Genomic DNA, 21,114 nt, shown 5'->3' on the forward strand with positions numbered 1-21,114 from the left:
CTGGTCACAAAAGTGACTTGGGGGCACTTATAGATTATTTGCAGAAAATAAAAAGGAAGACATTTTAAAATATCATCACAAATACCAGAAACATAATGTAATTTTTATCCATAGCTAGGAAAGAGAAAAAGTGGGTGAGCCCTACATATAGTAAAGTTCTTTATATGGAAGAGACTATTCTTGTATGTCATTCAAAAGGAGGAAAAATAGACATATATAACCTATTCTTCCTCTACCCTTCTCCACAAGAGACATTAATTCCTTCCAATAGGGAAAAGAAGTTGGGGCCAGAGGCCTCCTCTGTACTCTAATAGAGAGAGAGAGAGACATATCATTCTAGAAGAACTATTTGCTTCTTTAAATATGAATATAAGGAAAGTGATCAAATTACCTTCAACTTCTGATTATTTTGGTCATTTTGTAGGGAAGGAGAAACCTCAACTTTTGTATTTCAGACTTGATCCTTTCCCCATGGAAAAATAGCTCCACAGGTAAACATATAGCATAGAAATCCATTTATCAAAATCATGACGAAAAATCACAGAAGGTATACATAATAGAATATGACAATGTAGAATAAAAGGTTTCCTATTAGGAGTGAGATAATTCAGATGAAACAAGGGAGACTAACTCATCCAATAGGGAACTCACTTTAACCTCTAGAGTAATTAAGCTAAGAATAATCATATGATCTAGACTACCAAATCTTTTTATATTTTATATTATTTTCTTTCTTCAGCCTGAAATAAGGTTTGGCTTATCCCATAATCTCACTCAAAGCAGGAAGCAGATTTGATGCTAGAAAAAGACCTGATTAGTGAATCCCCAGAGGGATATTGGCTAAGAAATGAAGCTTTTGCCTCTTACCAACTCCACTTCCCCCTTCATGGAGGGAAAGGCCTTCATCTCCACCAGTAAGGAGAGAGTTCTATGACATTGGACTTTGGGAAAGGAATTACAATTAAATAAAACCATTTTATACATACATTTGGAAGGCTCTAAGGAGTTTTGGTCACTGTACTTCAGGACAAAGATGAAGGGCCTCTGGTGCAGTAGAAAAGAAGGTTTTATTTGGAGTTTTACATGGACAATGAAAGAGAGAGAGAGAGAGAGAGAGAGAGAGAGAGAGAGAGAGAGAGAGAGAGAGAGAGAGAGAGAGAGAGAGAGAGAGAGAGAGATTGTGTGAAGGTCAAGTTTAGGGGAAGTCAATTCTTAAAGGAGTGCCAAAAGAGAGGGAAGGGGAAATGTTGATGATACTTCAAGAAACTGCATAGGAACCTAGTGGTTCCAAGTCAGATAAAGCAAAAGACTCACCAAAGAGAAAGGGAGGAATAAGGTAGAATTCATACTTCTATTGCATTCTAATTGGCCTGAAATCTGGATATGCCTTCCAACTCTACTACTTACTTCATAATATATGATAGTATTGATAGCCTAGAAATAGAATATGGAAAATTTTGTGTGAATAACAATTATTTTAGGCAAATCCTAGGTATGTACCATTAAAACAATTCCCAAAATAATAATTAATATCTTCATTTTCTTTTAACATTTTGTTTTGCCCTTTTCCCTTTTGATCTCTTCCTGCCTCCCATACACAACCCCTAGACCTCCAACAGAGATAAGATAAATAAGGCAAATAACTAACAACTATTGGATTTTGTTTTCTAAATAGCATAATTATTTCAATGGGACATTCCTTCTTTTTTAAGGTTATTAGAGAGTATTGTTACACTTTTCTATTTTAAAGCAGCAACATACAATTGTTTCATATTAACCAAAGGACTAGGTATTTCTTTTAACAGTGCATTTGTCAAACACAGATATTTATAATTAATGAGCAATGTACTTCAGGTAACTATTAGAGGTACAGTCTAGTAATAATTCAGTAAAGAGAAACACCATATTTCCAGGTACAAAGACAAATCATTATGAGTATTGAATTTAATTTCATTGTTGAATACACTTGCTCTGTTGATAAAAGGCAATGTACTGTATAGTATAACATCATCACAGCCTTTTGATCTCAAGGAAGGCAGAGTTTCAAGGTAGTGAGAATGCAAAAAAATAAATACCACCTGCTGAAAATTATGGTATCATACTCTGCTGGAAATGAGTCCTATGTCCCTTAGTAAAAAGCACAGGCTTCCTGCAAATCAAAAGAAAACTCTTGAGAGAATGAGGAAATAGTCAAGCCAGGAAAGCATTAATCAAACACTTGATACAGAGGTCTTTGGTGTTTAGGCTTGAATTCTTTGTTTCCAGATTTCAATTTACTTCAATCTGATCTAATTCAAACATTTTAATTAAGTGCTTCCTATGTGCAATGTAGCAATTCTTACTGGAAATAATAAGCTAAAATGGTAGAGGTCTTGTCTTCAAGGAGTTGAAGACATCATCTTCATCATAATCATCCTACAATCACCACATATCCCCTCTAAAAAAGAGAAATATGCACACATTTATAATTATTCTGCATTATTAGCACTTTCTTGAATCTAGACAATTAAAATAAATCTAAACCTATTTAAAATTGGTTTCTGAATTGTAAATGCTCTCTCAAGGTGATTACACCTGACTCCAGCACATTCCTGTTAATGTTATAAGTGGCAACATGATAACTATAAAGGAGAGATCCATGCATTAGAGGAGAAATTTTAATAAAAACATTGATTTTGACTGGTTGGTAGATGTCAGGACAGAGTGGTCAGAGCACAACCTCATTGGAGGAGTTATCATGTAAGCTTTGAGGTAGAGAATGAATTCAAAAGGCAGAGATGGGAGTAGTAAGTTCATTCAATGTAATTCAGACAATGGAAATGAAAAAAACAAAAGAACAGAGTTAGGATAGGATGAGGTAACATAGAAGAAAGAAAAACATTTGTCTTGGAGGTCCCTTTGTTGGGATACTACATCTATATACTATAATAATCTTTTTTTTCTTCCTCTTCCCTCTTCACTCCAGTTAATCCTTTGACTCACAGTATTTTTTATAAGTTCTCTCAACTATTTTTAACACGGTCCTAAACTACCTGGTAATCTGAAGCATTATTTGAGATACCCTGAATGAAATATAAAGTCAATAATTACATTAGTAGTTCCATTATTGTACAAAATATATTTTCCCTTTCCCATTGCTAAACTAGAGATACTATATGTTTAAGGAAGGGATAATGTTGCCTGTTCCTTTTCATTAAAAAGATCTGATCAAAAGAAGTCCCAACCTCAGCTTGTCAGTTATGATCTATACATTGTCTCCTTCTAAAGTTAGTGAATGGGAAGAAAAAATTGTTATTTTTGTGGATAACTTTGTATTCACCATTTCTGGAAAACTTTGTATCCATCATTTCTTCCTCTCCTTTAGTGGCCCTGTCATACTCTAAACGTTAAGATTAGTGGTGAATTCATGACATCAAAATGGTTTTCAATACCCTAACTTCCAGAAACTCAATTTCCCCTGTATTTCCTATGCTTTTCTAAAAGTTACTCATATGATTATGGTGCAATGAATCTGACACCCAAACAAATGGGCCCTGTGCATGAATATTAAAGATAGTGTTTTACTCATCAGGTTAAATAATAAAAAAAAGGAATTTCACGGTCTATATGCAACCACTTATAATATGCCTGCCATTTCTCCAAGAATTAGACAGATTTACAGCCATTGTTCAAACTCAGGAAGTTTAGAGCTGAGCCAAACCATTAACTACTTCTCTCTAGTAGTTCATTCTGTTTAACATCCTATGTCCATTTTTCTTAGGAGCAAGTAAGGGAGGGTAGGAAATAAAACACATTCAATTGACCAATCATTATACATTTCTTAAGCAATTTTAAACTCAATTGTTAAATTTTAATTTTTAAATGGAAATTACTGTGGCAAGGTTTAGAGATGCAAAGACACCTCCAAGATGATCTTTAATTCATGATATGTATCAGAATTAGTCATTAGAGGAAGAATCATGAACTCTAGATCCAGGATTCCTCCCTTAATTGGTTGGGATTCATACCTTAGCATAGTGTTCACAAATACTCCTGTGGACATTTTTCCCACCTCTTTTTCATTACTTATATAAGCCCATACCTCTAAACCTCTAGTTTTGAATCTAGCCTTCTGAGCCAGCTCTAGTTCAAAGATATGATATTATCATCAAGGAGAAGTTGAGTCATTTCTAAAAAGGACTACTCATCTTTATCACTATCCTTTCTCTTTCGTCTCTTTTTGTTCTTCCTTCTTTGCTCTCTATCCTTGGATTTTAGTTTTTATCACTTAAATTATATATTTATTTGATTTCTTTCAATCAAACCCTCAGTCTGACTGCTCTCTAATGATGGTAAGGGATAAAAGAATGAAAGAGGACCTATTTTTTAATTGATCCAACTCTTTCTTAGCACTATTTTCATGTAAGCACTATAGGACACACAAAGATGAGTTAGAGTTTCTCTTCTACCTACAAGTGAATGTTGAACAGTTATATCAGATATAGACTTTATTGGGGGGGATCTAATAATCTGGAAGTGGGAATGAGGATAGCAAGATATTAGAAAGTGTATTAGGAATTTTTAGAACTTACTTAACTAGGGGGAAGTGAAAGACAAAAGAAATCAGCTAAGATTTTAGACCAAGAATCATGTTTGCTGAGATAAAAATGCAAGAAATTATTCCATTAGTTGTACTACAATGCATTCCCTAAATAGGTGACAAAATAATCTTCTTAAAGCTCAAGTCTATATGTCACTCAGTATGCTTAAGTGATATACTATTGTTTCTGGGATGAAATAAATCTTCTTTTACATTCAAAGCTTTTTTCATGTTTATTGTGTATTTTTTATTTTAGGCTTCATATTCAAGCCAAAACGTAACTATCTTGAGATATCCCAAATTCATAAATGTTTCACTTACTGTTCTGCTTTGCATTAGCTCTTTTATCCTAGAGGTATATTCCCTCCTCATCTCTGCCCCATAAAATCTTTACCTTCTTTCAAAAATTCCCTTCATATGAGGCCATTTCCTGAAAAGATTACCTGATATCAGTGTTTTGTCCCTCCACAAATTATATATATATATATGCATATATAAACATACATATATATTAACATACTTATTAGTATGCAGGGATGTATCAAGGTTGGAGAACAGGAATTATGTCCTGTCTTTGACACATATAGTTAACCCTGGGATGGTCACTAAATCTCTCAATGGTCCAAGAATTGTCTAAAGAATATAACTTGCAGAATAATTGCTGAACTGAATTGATGCAGGTGGTCCTTCATTCAGAATTCTCAGTATTAATTACATTTCAAATTTCAATATTCCCCTAGAAATCTGTAAACTCCTTCAAAGCAAGGGCTATTTTGTTTTTCATTTTGCAGGAGGTCTCCCTAGGATCTGGCCCTGTGCCATCTACATTGGTGTTTAGATTATACTGGATGTATTGGAATATCCTGGTATAAACAATCAAAGCAGTTTACCTATAAAATATCTAACTGCACCCTTTTCTACAAAAGGGACAATATATGTAGTTAAATTGAGCATTATTAAGTTTTGCCTTGACCTTAAATAATCATTTCACAATTCAAATGTTAACTTCAAACTTGCTGGACTTCGGTTCCCTTAAAGGTAAATACAGTTCAATCAGTCATTATCAATGTTAAACAGTTCATGTCATATTTCTGAACAAACCATTTTCTTCTGAAGCCTTTATTTTTGTGTAATTGCAATAGAATAACAATGAGGCAGGCTGATGAAATAAACAATGACCTGGAAAAACCTGAAATATCATCTGGAAAATATATCTCATTCTATAGGTAGTGGCAGTGGTAGGATATTTGCCTTAGATATGTAGTCACTTTAAATGAACTGAATATATAAACCAAAAGTATGACTTTTATAAAGACTTGCATGTTCAAAGAACTAAAATCATGCAAAGCATTTGTATAGAAAGGGGCAAAGACTTTTCAAGTTAGGGTCTGGGAAGAAATTGTAATAGATATAAAAAATCACTCTGTCAAATTAAATAACTTGTGCATATATCTGCAGAATAGATTCTAGTAAGTCTTTCAAATGGTTATTTGGCAGTTGGACTTGTAGTGCATACGTGTTAGCGGAGAAAAGATTTTGTTAATAGACCAATAGTTCCAACAGCCGACACGTTCTGGAGACATAATGGTCCATCATATCAATGATCAGTGACCTTAAAGGCTATAAATATACCGTAACTGTCTTTTGTGTCAAGAATCTGCTAACTAAAGGATGCCAAAGAACCATAACCTGAAATGGTACAGTCCCTAAATATGACTTTATGTGATGGACTGTGACTATTGAGAATGAGCCGTCATCCTCTATTGGATCAGTAATCTGCATTTTTAATATTCATGGGAGTTGTACTTCAGAATCCTCTGTACCTTGCAATGAAGTGAGAGTACACCCTTCGTCCTTCACTCATTCAGTTTCATCATAGGAAATGTCACTTATTTTCCTAGCCCATGTTAAAATTTCAATGTTAAAATTGATCAGTAATGTTTGCATTAAAGGACTAAAAGTTATAGCTATTTTGTAATGGTTTAAGGAAATAAATTGTCATGAATAAAATCCCCATTGTTCATCTGATACCCAGTGAAAGTAACACTAAATTAATAGTCTATGCAACAAGGTTGAATATTTCAGGGAATTAGCTATATTTATAGTATAAAATTCAATTATAGTATTTTCTTACTATCTGCATTTGTTCATAAAAATGTCAATTAAGGAATTGAGGCAATTTTAGATTAAGACCCAAACTCCACTTCTGACTCAGTGATCTGCCTTATATTTTGCTTTTAGTAGATAGATAATAGCTTTTCTATATCCTACATTTTGATTAATATATGCAGGTAGAGTGTTTTATAAATCTCATGTATGAGAAGCTATTTTCTATATATTCATCTGTCTAGATCTGCCTCCAGTATGAAACAAAGAAAATATTTCTTTGGGGCAGTCTTTGAAATTAGCAGGACAAGAATCCACAGTAAGAAAACTATAGTTTTTAATACAAAATCTTTGAAGAGGCTATACTACAAATTTCCCTTAAAAATTAAAAATATTATTTTCATTTATTCTATCTATAGACCAGATGCCCACAGATTAGAATCATTTTATATAATTTCTTGTACTTTGGACGTCTGGACGTAATTTCCTCTTTTTCTATTCAGATGAACTAGCACTTAAATTAATAACGTATAATATCAAAATTGCTTGCTTCTTATCCATTTTCTGATTATCCCCACAAAACTTTAATTAAACTAATTTCCATTAACATTTTTAATTTGAATTATGATTTATCTTTACAATAACTTCCAATGGAAGCAATAAGAGAAAATTATTTTTAAATGTTGAATTATTTTTATATTATCCATTTAACCTTCTTTAATAACAAAGAAAATCTTCTAAAAAAAGCAAAATAATTCATTGATCAAGAGAGTGAAATGATGACATGACATGGTTAAATGTATTTGTATACCAGTACAGTCTAGCAGGTATTTTAAATGGTTTTGGAACAGGATTAGTGTTTTATATACCAAATTTAGAGCAAAGATAAATGCAGTTAGATTGACAATTTTTATTTTCTGAGTGGCAGGGTTTTTTTTTCACTTGAATTATTCAGATAATTATGTGAGAGTGACACTCTTCATTAGACAAGAAATATACTATAAAATTCTAATAATAACTACTTTCTCCATCTTTCAAGCCATAAAGAAAAAATTAACCTTTCTTTATCTGGATGTAAAGAATTTGGCAAACATTCAGTCATAGGGTCAACAGTGAATTTATACTATAAAAAGCTTTATAAGTATAATGAATGTTGGATGGAAATTCTTCCTAAACTATAATCTGTGCTATAAACATATGATGCTTAATAGTGGGTGCTACAGTTGAGGAAGGATATAAACAAGTTGAGGAGAAAAAGGTGCATAAGATTGAAGGAGGAACTTGAAATTAATCCATTTAAAGCATAATTGAAAGCTATGAGATGTTATTCTAGAAATAAGACATTTGGGGGGATATATGATAATATTTTTTCAAAAATTTGAATATTTATTAAAATAAAAAATGAGATTTGTTTTGCCTGAATGCAAAGGTGGATGGAAGAATAACTAATGGACCTTATAAAGTACATTTCAGTTCAATGTGACAAAAAATATTTATAATCATTAAAGACTTAAAAAATGAAATAAATTGTCTCTGGAACTATTGACTTCATCAGACTAGGTCTTTAAGTAGAGTCTGCATAATCTCTTGGTTAGTGTACAAACCAAGTGGAGAGAAATTCTCTCTCAAACACAGATTTGAGGAAATAAATTCTGTAAAAATAAAAATGGTGAGTTATAAAGTAAACTATTTAGATGGAAAAACTGTTCAATATAGATTCAAAACTGTTTGAATATTTTTGGTAGATGTTTTCAAAAGCATCCTCAGTGATGAAGTGAAGCTTGTCCCTTCAGGGCCAGGTGCAAGGACACTAAAGTGACTCATCGTAAAATAAAATATTTATTGAAATATATAAGGATAAAGAAGGATTTCTAATTCTAAGGGATTCTAAATCCACCCAAGTAAACTCCCATGTTTTGCAAGGAACCACTTCTCCTGTGATTCGCAGGCTACACTAATCCTCCCTGATCTGACTAACAAATATATACTATCTAAATAAAACTACCTCTATTATCTTTATAAATTTTAGCTTCACCTTCAAATTATAAAATAGCAATGGGTAGCTGATTTAGTCTCATCAAGAATCATGTTAGGACTCTGAGCCTTAACAGACTCATAGTCCTAACCAAATACCAGGTTTTTCTTTGGTCTTTTCAGAGTTAAACAACCTATAAACCACAATATGTAGTTAATAGTGTTTCCACGTTGGGAAAGGAAAGCACTAAGCTCCTTCAGGTCTTTCCCTCAGATGGAGAGATAGAGGCAAAGGTGTTAACTCCCAGCCCTGAGAGAGTTTCTGAGTGTGTGTCTCTGCCAACTGCCAGAGAACAACTCCCAATTGACAGAGAGAAATGGTTATAACTGTCAGAAATTGAAATTAACACACTCCCTCAGCTCTACTTCAAACTCCAATTCTTTTCTCAAGCCATCTACTTTACTTATCTCTAAACTAATAAAACAATCTAATATCATCCTTATAGTTCAGACTTCTTGCTATATCTAGAGTTTTGCTATACTATGATATAGATTTAACTTGTATATCTATGCTATTCCATGATTATAGATCTACATCCATCTATCTTTCTTTGAAGCATCTATGAAGAAGGAAGTAAGAAGATTTGAAAAAGAATAAGGAGAATGGGTGTGACAAAAGAAAAGGGAAATGAAATTAGGGAAAAAAGTTTTGGAAATTGAGTCAGGTTTTCTAAAAAGAATTGCTGTCAAAATTAAAGATGCTGATTTATTTCTCAATGAAGAATCATTAAATAATTCATTTTGCAATAGGAAAAATACTTGTATCAGCATTGCTCTCTTAAATGATTAAATATAACATCATCCTGTCACTAGGCTGTTTTTAGTAATTTGGTGAAAACCATTTTGATTACAATTCAATGATAAATAATTTAATGATTATTTCTAAAAATATTCATTGTGCATGCTAAATCAGATTTTCAGGACTGCAGGACATTTTGGAGAGTCAATACTAGCTATTCTTTTTGCCCCTATTGTGCAAAATCTAAAATTTAGGAAAATAAACACATTAATCAAATTCAAAACAAAAGCAACCTTCATTGAAAGCATGAAATCATAACTTCTCAAAATTATAAACTATAACTTATTGAGAATCAATATATTTTTTAATTTTGGGAAAATACAGTTCTGGTTATGTAGAGGGGTCATTGAACCCTTGGTGGGGAAGATTACATAGGTAGTCCCAAAGATAATGCTTTGTGGTCATTGTATTTGTAAATTTCACAGAAGATAGAAATCATAGAAACTCCTAAGGATAACAGGATGTATGAATGCTATGATCTCACAAAGGAAGTATCTTTCCCCCTCCACAATGTTCATTTTTGAGGATAAATCTCTGTTTGCCTGATATGAGTTATAGTTTCATTAATTGAGATACATTAACAGAGATACTATTTTTTGATATGTCTCACTGAATTATTAAATTAATATGGCTTGAAGGCTAAACTTAAGATTACCTGAAAGAGTGATGACCAATTCAATTGTACTTTTCCCACTCAGTTGCCAAGTATTGTACCATTGGAGGTAACATATCTCTGTCTCATAAGGTATTTAAAATCTTCAAAAGTCTCTATTAAAAAGGCAAATACCCCTGAAAGCTTCAAAAATTAATCCATTATACACGAATGATATATGAAAGACTATATGGATGACTGTAACATCCTGTAGAAATTTCTCCATAGATTTAAAGAAATTAGGTCACTAGAAGAGTCATATGCTTTAGTTTAGAGAAGAATCTTACCAGTAATCTACTCTAATTCCTTCATTTTGCAGATGAGGAAATTGAGGCCTAGAGAACTTAAATGACTTGTCCAAGGTCACCCAGGTAGTGAGAGAAATAAAATTTGAATTCAGTCTTCTGACTCTCAAGGTAATTTTTCTTTCTCTTGTAGTAAGTGAGGATATCTGAAAAAAATGAGGTAATAATATAGCATTGAGAAATCATACAAATTTCCCAAACTTATCTCAATATACTTCTGCTGGGCAACATACAAATAAATTATTTGCAATTAATACTGGAAAGACAAAGAGAGTTGCTAACACTTTTTAAAAAATAAAAGATATATAGATAAGGTCATTTAAAGGACAAACTATGTCTCTTTGCAGTATCTCGAGTATTTGTGTAATATGTGGCCCACATCTGACTCCACTGATTCTGAGGTCATATATACCCAAGTAAAAATCAAATGGTTAAAATGTCAAACTCTCTCTTAGTCTCAGTATCCTGAATTCACAATTAGACTATAAGGAAATCTGAATGAAGACGCATGGCACAAGGTCCCTAAAGAGTTTCAAAAGGTACTCTATCACTGCTATTGGAAATGATGATACATTTTAGATAATGCACATACATATATGGGGGGACCATTGGGGCTGCCTGGATTTCTCATTGTTTAAATTCCCCATCAGATGATTTGTGATGTCCACACAACTATAAATCTCATAAAGGACTTTGGGAAAATTCATTTGATCCTCAAATTTCAGCCCTACAATGACCTCTAAGAAGTCTGTAAATTTCAAAATCCCAAGAGTATCCCGATGAGACCATTAGATTTTTAATAATGTGAGATGGCGTTTTGAGTTCTACCTCTAGTACTTGCTGTGTAACCATTAGCAAATCATTTAAAATATATAAGCCTCAATTTTCTAATTTGGAACACAGGGATGATCTCGCCTACTTTATAAGATTGTTCAAAGGAGTGAGAAGATGTATGTAAAGCACTTTGCTAATCTTATATTTTAAAAGTATTATTTCAATGAGATTGGATACTCCAATGATGTGAAAATGGTAAGCCTTCTACCCAAATATCTTCTTGATTGAGTCTCCATGAAGCTAAATGAAACAGAAGAGAACTGATGCTGAAATGTTCCAGTTTATATTGGAACAAAACAAGAGGGATAAGTTCATACCAACAAAGAAACTGCCAGTAGAAAATCCTTTATTAATAAGACATAGTATTTTGTCTCTGGTGTCTTGCAATATTCCACACTTTTACAGGTTTGGGGGTATTCACATTCCTCTTCCTATTTAGAAAAAAACCACAGACTACAAAGTTAATCTGAACAGAAAAGAAACAGAACTCAAAAGATCCATTGCTACTTCTGATCTTGCTGTTTTTTTTGTATAATCAGATAATATTAAGATCATTTTCGCCTTTTTTCTACTTCCCTCTTCCTTAGCTCCCTTCCATTTATTTCTCTTCCCTCCATCCCTTCTTCCCTTCCTTCTTTCCTTCCTTCCTTTCTTTTCTTCCTCTTGTTCTATTTTTTATTTTTGTTCTTGTTTCTTTCTTCCTCTTTTTTTCCCTTCTCAGATATAAGGATCAGGGAATTATCTGTATTCTCTTAGAAATTCCATTTTCTACTTTTGAAGCCAATGAAAAGGTATTTTGTTACAATACTAAGATCACTGGATTTAAAGTCAGAGGGATGGAATTTATATTGTATCCTGGTACTTGCTACTTGCCTAATTTGAGACATTTCACTTGACCTCTCTGGGCTTCAGCTTTGTTTTATTTTGTTTTACATACCTTTAAATTATCAGTGGAAAGGTGCCCACACTGAACAACATCACTTATACAAGCCATCTTTTATTTCTCTACTATTAGCTTAAAGAGTTGCCAGGGACATAGAAATATTGATTAGTTTGATGACTGTTATGTAGTGACTACATGTTACAATTTGGACTTGAATTCAGGTCTCCCATTTTTAGAGGCCAAGTCTCTATCCATTGGCATGCTGCTTTTCAGATATCAAATTAGCATATAGAAATTGAAGTCAATTGCACTGAATAGCCCCTAAGCTATCTTTCAACTCTCAGTGGTAGTTTGCAGGCTACATGCTATTTTTCTCTTTCCTATTATATAAACCTCAAAATTTCATAAATATTAAGATTTTAGTTGTGACTGTAAGAGTACTGTATTATAACTTTTGTCCACAACAAATGTAACTACCAGGGTGTGCTTCGCTTTGATATCTTTATCCTATTAGAACCTTTCTTTGAATCATATAAAATTGATCAAATATATAAATCATTTCTTGTCACCTTTAATAAAATAATTGTCATAAATTATTAATCAACTTTGTAGAAGAAATGACTCCAAACCAGAAATATCTTGGGATTGATTGAAAGTAATAGAAATACATCTTGGACTTTTTGTACCAGAGAAGAGATTTAAAGAAGGACATAGTCAAGGTAATGGAGTGATTTGAGGAGGCTGAACCCTTATGCTTATGGTAGAGAATAATGTAAATAAGGAGGAGGGAATAATGTAAAACAATAAAGAATAATGTAAACAATACAATATATATGTATTATATTTTAATATGTTATTATAACTTAAGTATAGAATAATGTAAATAAATAATAATGTAAATAAAAAAGAATAATGTAAATAGGGAGGAATGACCTTCAATATTGGTCATTTAAGACAAACAAAATAAAGGTTGCCTTAGAGAACACTGTTGGGCATACACAAGTATAGCTATGAACTCTATAAATACTTCAGCCCTCAGAGGCAAAGAGTTATACATCAGGAAAATTTCATAAGAATTTCACATAGGGAGGAAATGAATTGTGAGTTAGCATTTTTTCACATCTCTACATATGTGCATATGTGCCACAGAATTTAAGTTTGTTGTCACTTTCTTCTTTTTTTTTTTTTACCTTGTGTGTAATGTAGAAGAGTATGTTCCAGATTTGGGGGAGTATTGTAGTAGTAGCAACTTTAATATAGTAACATATTTTGTATATGCACTTTTATAAAAGCTTGAAATGTTCCCCCTTCATAATGCCTGATAGATGATAATGGGGAACGGACTAAATGGAGTCTCATGAGTACTAAATTACACTCATATAACACCCTCTTCCCACTCTCCCTAACACACAGACAAATCCCTCCAGTTTATCCTAAGATCTGGTCATATGGGAGAACAACCTGACAACTTGGGATGGGGGTTAGCAGAATGAACCCAGTGGGTGTATTGCAAAAGCATCTCTTTTAAAATGATTTTAGGTCTGAAGAAATTATTACTGTTGTTTTTATATAATTCTATAAATGCACATAGCTTAAAATGTGAATTCTTTCTTCTGAGAAATTTCTTTTCAGTCATTCTGTGATGTAGGCATGGCAGCAATTATCCTAATTTTACAGATGAAATTACTGATATAAAAACAGGTTAAGTGATTTGCAGAAAGCAAATGAAAAACTTCTAAAACCATCTCAGGCACAGAAATAATTTGGGTTATTACCATAAATTATCATTATTCTTACCATAGCATATGGAGAATCACTAAGGATACATTAATGCTTATTTGTCTCCTTTGCATTTCCTAGCTTAAGTATACTCAATTTTGTTACTCAATATTTGTAATAGAGAATGTGTTTAAAATTCCAGATCATTTTTACTGGTATGCATTTGCAATATGAATTTGTCATTTTGCTATAATTCATATGGTACTGCAGTTTCATTATATCTCTGATGAAATACTTTTATTATTTTATTTGGATGCTCCATATTTTGTTGAAGAAATTTTAAATAATTCTTGAGAACAATAAAAAAAACCTTTTTTTCTTCATTTTTTTAAATAAAAGGCAAACATTTTTAAATTGTGCTTAATAAATAAGTATTTCTTTTCTCCCCTTCTCCCACATGATACTCCATTTATTTAAAAAAAAATAATTTTTGGCTTTCTGGGCAGTAGAAAAACCATTAAGCCTCAAGTCAGAAAAACAAAATTAAATATATTTCTCTCTGACTTTGGAAAAGTTTTGTTTCATTTTCTTTTACTTATTAATGGAACTCAGTTTATTTTACCTAAAAATGATGAGCTCTAGATAGATTCTAAGGTCTGTTATAGGACTCTATAATAATAATTCATAATTTGACCTAAACACTCTGGGCTTCTATGTTCTAACAGTAAAACAAGGCATTAGACTACATAAATAAGGTTCCTACAAGTTCTTTTTTTTTTTTTTTAATTTTTAAACATTATTTTATTTGGTCGTTTTCATACATTATTCACCAGAAACAAAGATCATTTTCTTTTCCTCCCCTCCCTCCCACTTTCCCTCTCCCATAGCCGACACATGATTCCACTGGTTATCACATGTGCTCTTGACTCGAACCCATTTCCCTGTTGTTGGAATTTGCATTATAGTGTTCATTTAGAGTCTCTCCTCAGTCTTATCCCCTTCAACCCTGTAGTCAAGCAGTTGCTTTTCATCGGTGTTTTTACTCCCACAGTTTATCCTCTGCTTGTGGATAGTATTTTTTAGCTTCCTGCAGATTGTTCAGGGACATTGCACTGATACTAATGGAGAAGTCCATCACCTTCGATTGTACCACAGTGTACAATCTCTGTCTCTGTGTATAATGATTTTCTGGTTCTGCTCCTTTCGCTCAGCATCACTTCCTGGAGGTTGTTCCAGACTCCATGGAATTCCTCCACTTTATTATTCCTTTTTGCACAATAGTATTCCATCACCAACATATACCACAATTTGTTCAGCCATTCTCCAATTGAAGGGCATCCCCTCATTTTCAAATTTTTGGCCACCACAAAGAGCGCAGCTATGAATATTCTTGTACAAGTCTTTTTCCCCATTATCTCTTTGGGGTACAAACTCAGCAGTGCTATGGCTGGATCAAAGGGCAGACATTCTTTTATCGCCCTTTGGGCATAGTTCCAAATTGCCCTCCAGAATGGTTGGATCAATTCACAATTCCACCAGCAATGAATTAATGTCCCCACTTTGCCACATCCCCTCCAGCATTCATTACTTTCCATAGCTGTCATGTTAGCCAATCTGCTAGGTGTGAGGTGATACCTCAGAGTTGTTTTGATTTGCATCTCTCTGATTATAAGAGATGTAGAGCACTTTTTCATGTGCTTATTAATAGTTTTGATTTCTTTGGCTGCGAACTGCCTGTTCATGTCCCTTGCCCATTTGTCAATTGGAGAATGGCTTGATTTTTTGTACAATTGATTTAGTTCTTTATAAATTTGAGTAATTAAAATTTTGTCAGAGGTTTTTATGAAGATTGTTTCCCAATTTGGTGCTACCCTTCTGATTTTGGTTACATTGGTTTTGTTTGTATAAAAACTTTTTAATTTGATGTAATCCAGATTATTTATTTTGCATTTTGTAACTCTTTCTAATTCTTGCTTGGTTTTGAAGTATTTCCCTTCCCAAAGGTCTGACATGTATATTATTCTGTGTTCGCCTAATTTCCTTATAGTTTCCTTTTTTATGTTCAAGTCATTCACCCATTTTGAATTTATCTTGGTGTAGGGTGTGAGGTGTTGATCTAAACCTAATCTTTCCCACACTGTCCTCCAATTTTCCCAGCAGTTTTTATGAAATAGTGGATTTTTGTCCCAAAAGCTGGGCTCTTTGGGTTTGTCATATACTGTCTTACTGGGGTCACTTACCCCAATATTCCACTGATCCTCCTTTCTGTCTCTTAGCCAGTACCAAATTGTTTTGATGACCACTGCTTTGTAATATAGTCTGAGATCTGGGACAGCAAGACCCCCTTCCTTTGTATTTTTTTTCATTATTTCCCTGGATATCCTTGATCTTTTGTTCTTCCAAATGAACTTTGTTATGTTTTTTTCTAAATCAGTAAAGAAATTTTTTTGGAAGTTCCATGGGTATGGCACTAAATAGATAGATAGATGAGTTTGGGTAGGATGGTCATTTTTATTATATTGGGTCTTCCTACCCATGAGCAGTTAATATTCTTCCAATTGTTCAAGTCTAGTTTTAGTTGTGTGGAAAGTGTTTTGTAGTCGTGTTCATATAGATCCTGTGTTTGTCTCGGGAGATAGATTCCTAAGTATTTTATTTTGTCTAGGGTAATTTTGAATGGGATTTCTCTTTCTAGTTCTTGCTGCTGAGCTGTGTTGGAATTATATAGAAAAGCTGATGACTTATGTGGGTTTATTTTGTATCCTGCAACTTTGCTAAAGTTGTTGATTATTTCAATTAGCTTTTAGGTTGAATCTCTAGGATTCTTTAAGTAGACCATCATGTCATCTGCAAAGAGTAATTTGGTCTCCTCCTTGCCTATTTTAATGCCTTCAATTTCTTTATCTTCTCTAATTGCTACTGCTAGTGTTTCTAATACAATGTCAAATAATAGAGGTGATAATGGGCATCCTTGTTTCACTCCTGATCTTAATGGGAATGGATTTAGTTTATCCCCATTGCAGATGATATTAGCTGATGGTTTTAGATATATACTGTTTATTATTTTTAGGAATGACCCTTCTATTCCTACGTTTCCTAGTGTTTTTAGTAGGAATGGGTGTTGTATTTTATCAAAGGCTTTTTCTGCATCTATTGAGATAATCATGTGGTTCCTGTTGGTTTGCTTGTTGATGTGGTCAATTATGTGGATAGTTTTCCTAATGTTGAACCAGCCCTGTATCCATGGTATAAATCCTACTTGATCATGGTGGATGACTCTTCTGATCACTTGCTGGAGTCTTTTTGCTAGTATCCTATTTAAGATTTTTGCATCTATATTCATTAGGGAGATTGGTCTATAATTTTCTTTCTCTGTTTTTGGCCTGCCTGGCTTTGGAATTAGTACCATGTTTGTGTCATAAAAGGAGTTTGGTAGAACTCCCTCTTTGCTTATTATGTCAAATAGTTTGTCTAGTATTGGGATTAACTGTTCTCTGAATGTTTGATAGAATTCACTGGTGAATCCATCAGGCCCTTGGGATTTTTTCTTAGGAAGTTCTTTGATGGCCTGTTGGAATTCTTTTTCTGATATGGGATTATTTAAGAAAACTATTTCTTCTTCTGTTAGTCTAGGCAATTTATATTTTTGTAAATATTCATCCATATCACCTAGGTTGGTATATTTATTGCCATATGGTTGGGGAAAGTAGTTTTTAATGATTGCCTTAATTTCCTCTTCATTGGAGGTGAGGTCCCCCTTTTCATCTTTAATGCTGTGAATTTGCCTTTCTTCTTTCCTTTTTTTAATTAGATTAACCAGTACTTTGTCTATTTTGTCTGTTTTTTCAAAGTACCAGCTTCTAGTCTTGTTTATTAGCTCAATAGTTCTGTCACTTTCGATTTTATTAATTTCTCCCTTAATTTTTAGGATCTCTAGTATGGTTTTCTTCTGGGGGGTTTTAATTTGTTCATTCTCAAGTTTTTTGATTTGCATTTCCAGTTCCTTGATCTCTGTCCGCCCTAATTTGTTAATATATGCACTCAGGGATATGAATTTTCCTCTAAGTACTGCCTTGGCTGCATCCCATAAGGTTTGAAAGGATGTTTTGTCATTGTCATTTTCTTCAACAAAATTGTTAATTGTTTCCATGATTTCTTCTCTAACTATCCGATTTTGGAGTATCATGTTATTTAATTTCCAATTAATTTTTGATTTGGCTCTCCATGTACCCTTGCTGATCAATATTTTTATTGCATTGTGATCTGAAAAGGATGCAATTATTATTTCTGCTTTTCAGCATTTGAGTGCCATGTTTCTATGACCTAGTGTATGATCTATTTTTGTGAATGTGCCATGTGGTGCTGAAAAGAAGGTGTATTCTTTTTTGTCCCTATTTATTTTTCTCCATATGTCTATTAACTCTAATTTTTCTAAGATTTCATTCACCTCTTTTACCTCTTTCTTGTTTATTTTTTGGTTTGATTAATCTAAATTTGATAGTGGTTGGTTCACATCTCCCACTAATATGGTTTTACTGTCTATTTCCTCCTTCAATTCTCCTAGTTTCTCTATTAAAAATTTGGATGCTATACCATTTGGTGCATACATGTTGATTAGTGATATTTCCTCATTGTCTATACTCCCTTTTAGTAGAATATATTTACCTTTCCTATCCCTTTTGATCAGGTCTACTTGTGCTTTGGCTTTGTCAGATATCATGATTGCAACTCCTGCCTTCTTTCTATCAGTTGAGGCCCAAAATGTCTTACTCCAACCTTTAATTCTAACCTTGTGAGTGTCAACCTGTCTCATATGTGTTTCTTGAAGACAACATATGGTAGGGTTTTGGGTTCTAATCCAATCTGCTATTTGTCTACATTTTATGGGTGAGTTCATCCCATTCACATTCAAAGTTATGATTGTCATTTGTGGATTTGCTGGCATTTTGATATCTTCCCCTAGTTCTGACCTTTCTTCTTTAGCTTTTTCCTTTTGAACCAGTGATTTACTTTAGGTCAGTCCCCCTAGTCCCCTCCCTTGAGATGCTTCCCTTTCTAGCCCCTCCCTTTTTATGCTCCCTTCCCCTCCCCCCCTCTCCTTCCCTCCCTTTTTATACTCCCCCCTGCCTCCCCCTCCTTAATTTTCCTTTCTTTATTGCCCTAATAGATAAGATAGAATTCAGGATCCCAATGGATCTAGATGTTCTTCCCTCTCAGATTTGCTTTCACTGAGAGTAAGGTTTAAGTAATTCCACTTCACGCTCTCTTCTTCTCCTTCTCATATGAGAGTTCTTCCCCTCCCCTTCCCATGTGTATCTTTATATGGGAAAGATTATTCTTTTGAGTCCCCCCATATTTCTTGAAGTTAATCTTAGTATTATCGACGGTTCCCCCCTCCCTTTTCCTTTCTTTGCCCCCACTTTCCCCAAATATTCTTAATGCCCCAATCTTTCCCTATGCATATTTCTTCTAACTACTCTTATGATGCTACAATTTATGAGAGTTACACAAAACATTTTCCCCACATATTAATATATATATATATATATATATATATATATATATATATATATAATTTGATGTAAATGTAGTCCTTATAGAAGAGAGTTTGACTTAAAGAAAAAGATAAGATTTATCTCCTTTTCCCTTTCTTTCATATTTATCTTTTCATGTTTCTCTTGCTTTCTGTGCTTGGATATCGAACTTTCCACAGAGCTCTGGTCTTTTCTCAGCAAATGCTTGGAAATCTTCTATTTTGTTGAATGCCCATACTTTCCCCTGGAAGTATATAGTCAATTTTGCTGGGTAGTTGATTTTTGGTTGGAGACCCAGCTCTCTTGCCTTTCTAAATATCATGTTCCATGCTTTGCGGTCTCTTAGTGTGTTAGCCACTAAGTCGTGTGTGATCCTTATGGGAGCCCCCTTATATCTGAAGCTCCTCTTCTTGGCTTCTTGTAGGATTTTCTCCTTTTCTTGGAAGCTCTTGAATTTGGCAATTACATTCCTAGGGGTTGTCTTTTGGGGACTTAGTATAGAAGGTGTTCTATGAATCCTTTCTATTTCTATTTTGCCCCCTTGCTCCAGAACGTGAGGGCAATTTTCTTTTTTAATCTCCTGTAGAATAATATCAAGTTTATTGTTTATCTCTGGTTTTTCTGGGAGACCGATAATTTGGAGGTTTTCTTTTCTCCCTCTGTTTTCGAGATCTGTGACTTTCTCAGTGAAATATTTTATGTTTTCTTCTAATTCATTAATTTTTTGGGTTTGCTTTATTGATTCTTGCTGTTTTATCATCTCGCTTTCTTCAAGGTGCTTAATTCTGGTCATTAGGGACTGGTTTTGCTTTTTAGCCTTGTCTGCCCTTCTATTGGATGCTTCGAGTTCTTTTTCCAATTGAGCATTCTTATCTGTCAGACTGCTGATCTCTTTCTCCCATTTTTCTTTCCAGGTTTCCATCTTTTGGATAAGTTCCAGTTTGAGATCTTCCAGAGCTTGTTGATAGTTTCCATTTTAGGAGGCATGTTCTGAATTTTTTTGGATTTCCTCCTCATTCTCCTCTTTTCCTTGGGTACTTCCACCATAAAAGTTTTCAATAGTCACTTTTTTCCCTTTCTTCCTGGAGGCTTGATTTTGGGCCATGTGAGCCATCCCTTTGGTGGTTTTATTCCCCTTTCCTTTTTGGTCTGGGGTCTGCGTTATATGGGCGGTTTTTCTGTGAATTTAGGTTGCTTCAGACTAGTTCTTCCCAGCCTCCGAGGTTTCTTAGAGAGCTGGGTCCCTGATCACTGCCACACTGCCCAGGTGTTCAGCTCCACCCAGATAATCAGCGCTTGGTTCGCCCCTGGTGTTTAGCTCTGTGGAGATGTTCAGCGCAGCCACCCCAAGTACAGCTCTGCTGACCCCCGTAGTCAGCTCCGGATTCTCCAGTGAAACCGCCCTGAGATGTTTTTTTCCCGGCAGTCCCCAGATCCCAAGGACCCTGGAGTGCCCCCCCCCCCAGACAGAGACGTTCCCCACTCACTTGCTGTCTTGGTGAGAGCTCAGGTAGCTCACTCTGGTTTGGTGGGGGAGATGGGGTGGGGGAAGGGCGGCTCAGTTCACTTTTCTGTGCAAGCTTTTCCTTCTTATTATAGTTTGGAAATGTTCAAACCCCACGTACCTTCACCTCTGTGGAGTACTGGGAGTACTGGGGTGTCCTTCTGT

The sequence above is a fragment of the Monodelphis domestica genome, chromosome 3 (genome assembly GCF_027887165.1).
Source record: "Monodelphis domestica isolate mMonDom1 chromosome 3, mMonDom1.pri, whole genome shotgun sequence".
Taxonomy (NCBI): domain Eukaryota; kingdom Metazoa; phylum Chordata; class Mammalia; order Didelphimorphia; family Didelphidae; genus Monodelphis; species Monodelphis domestica.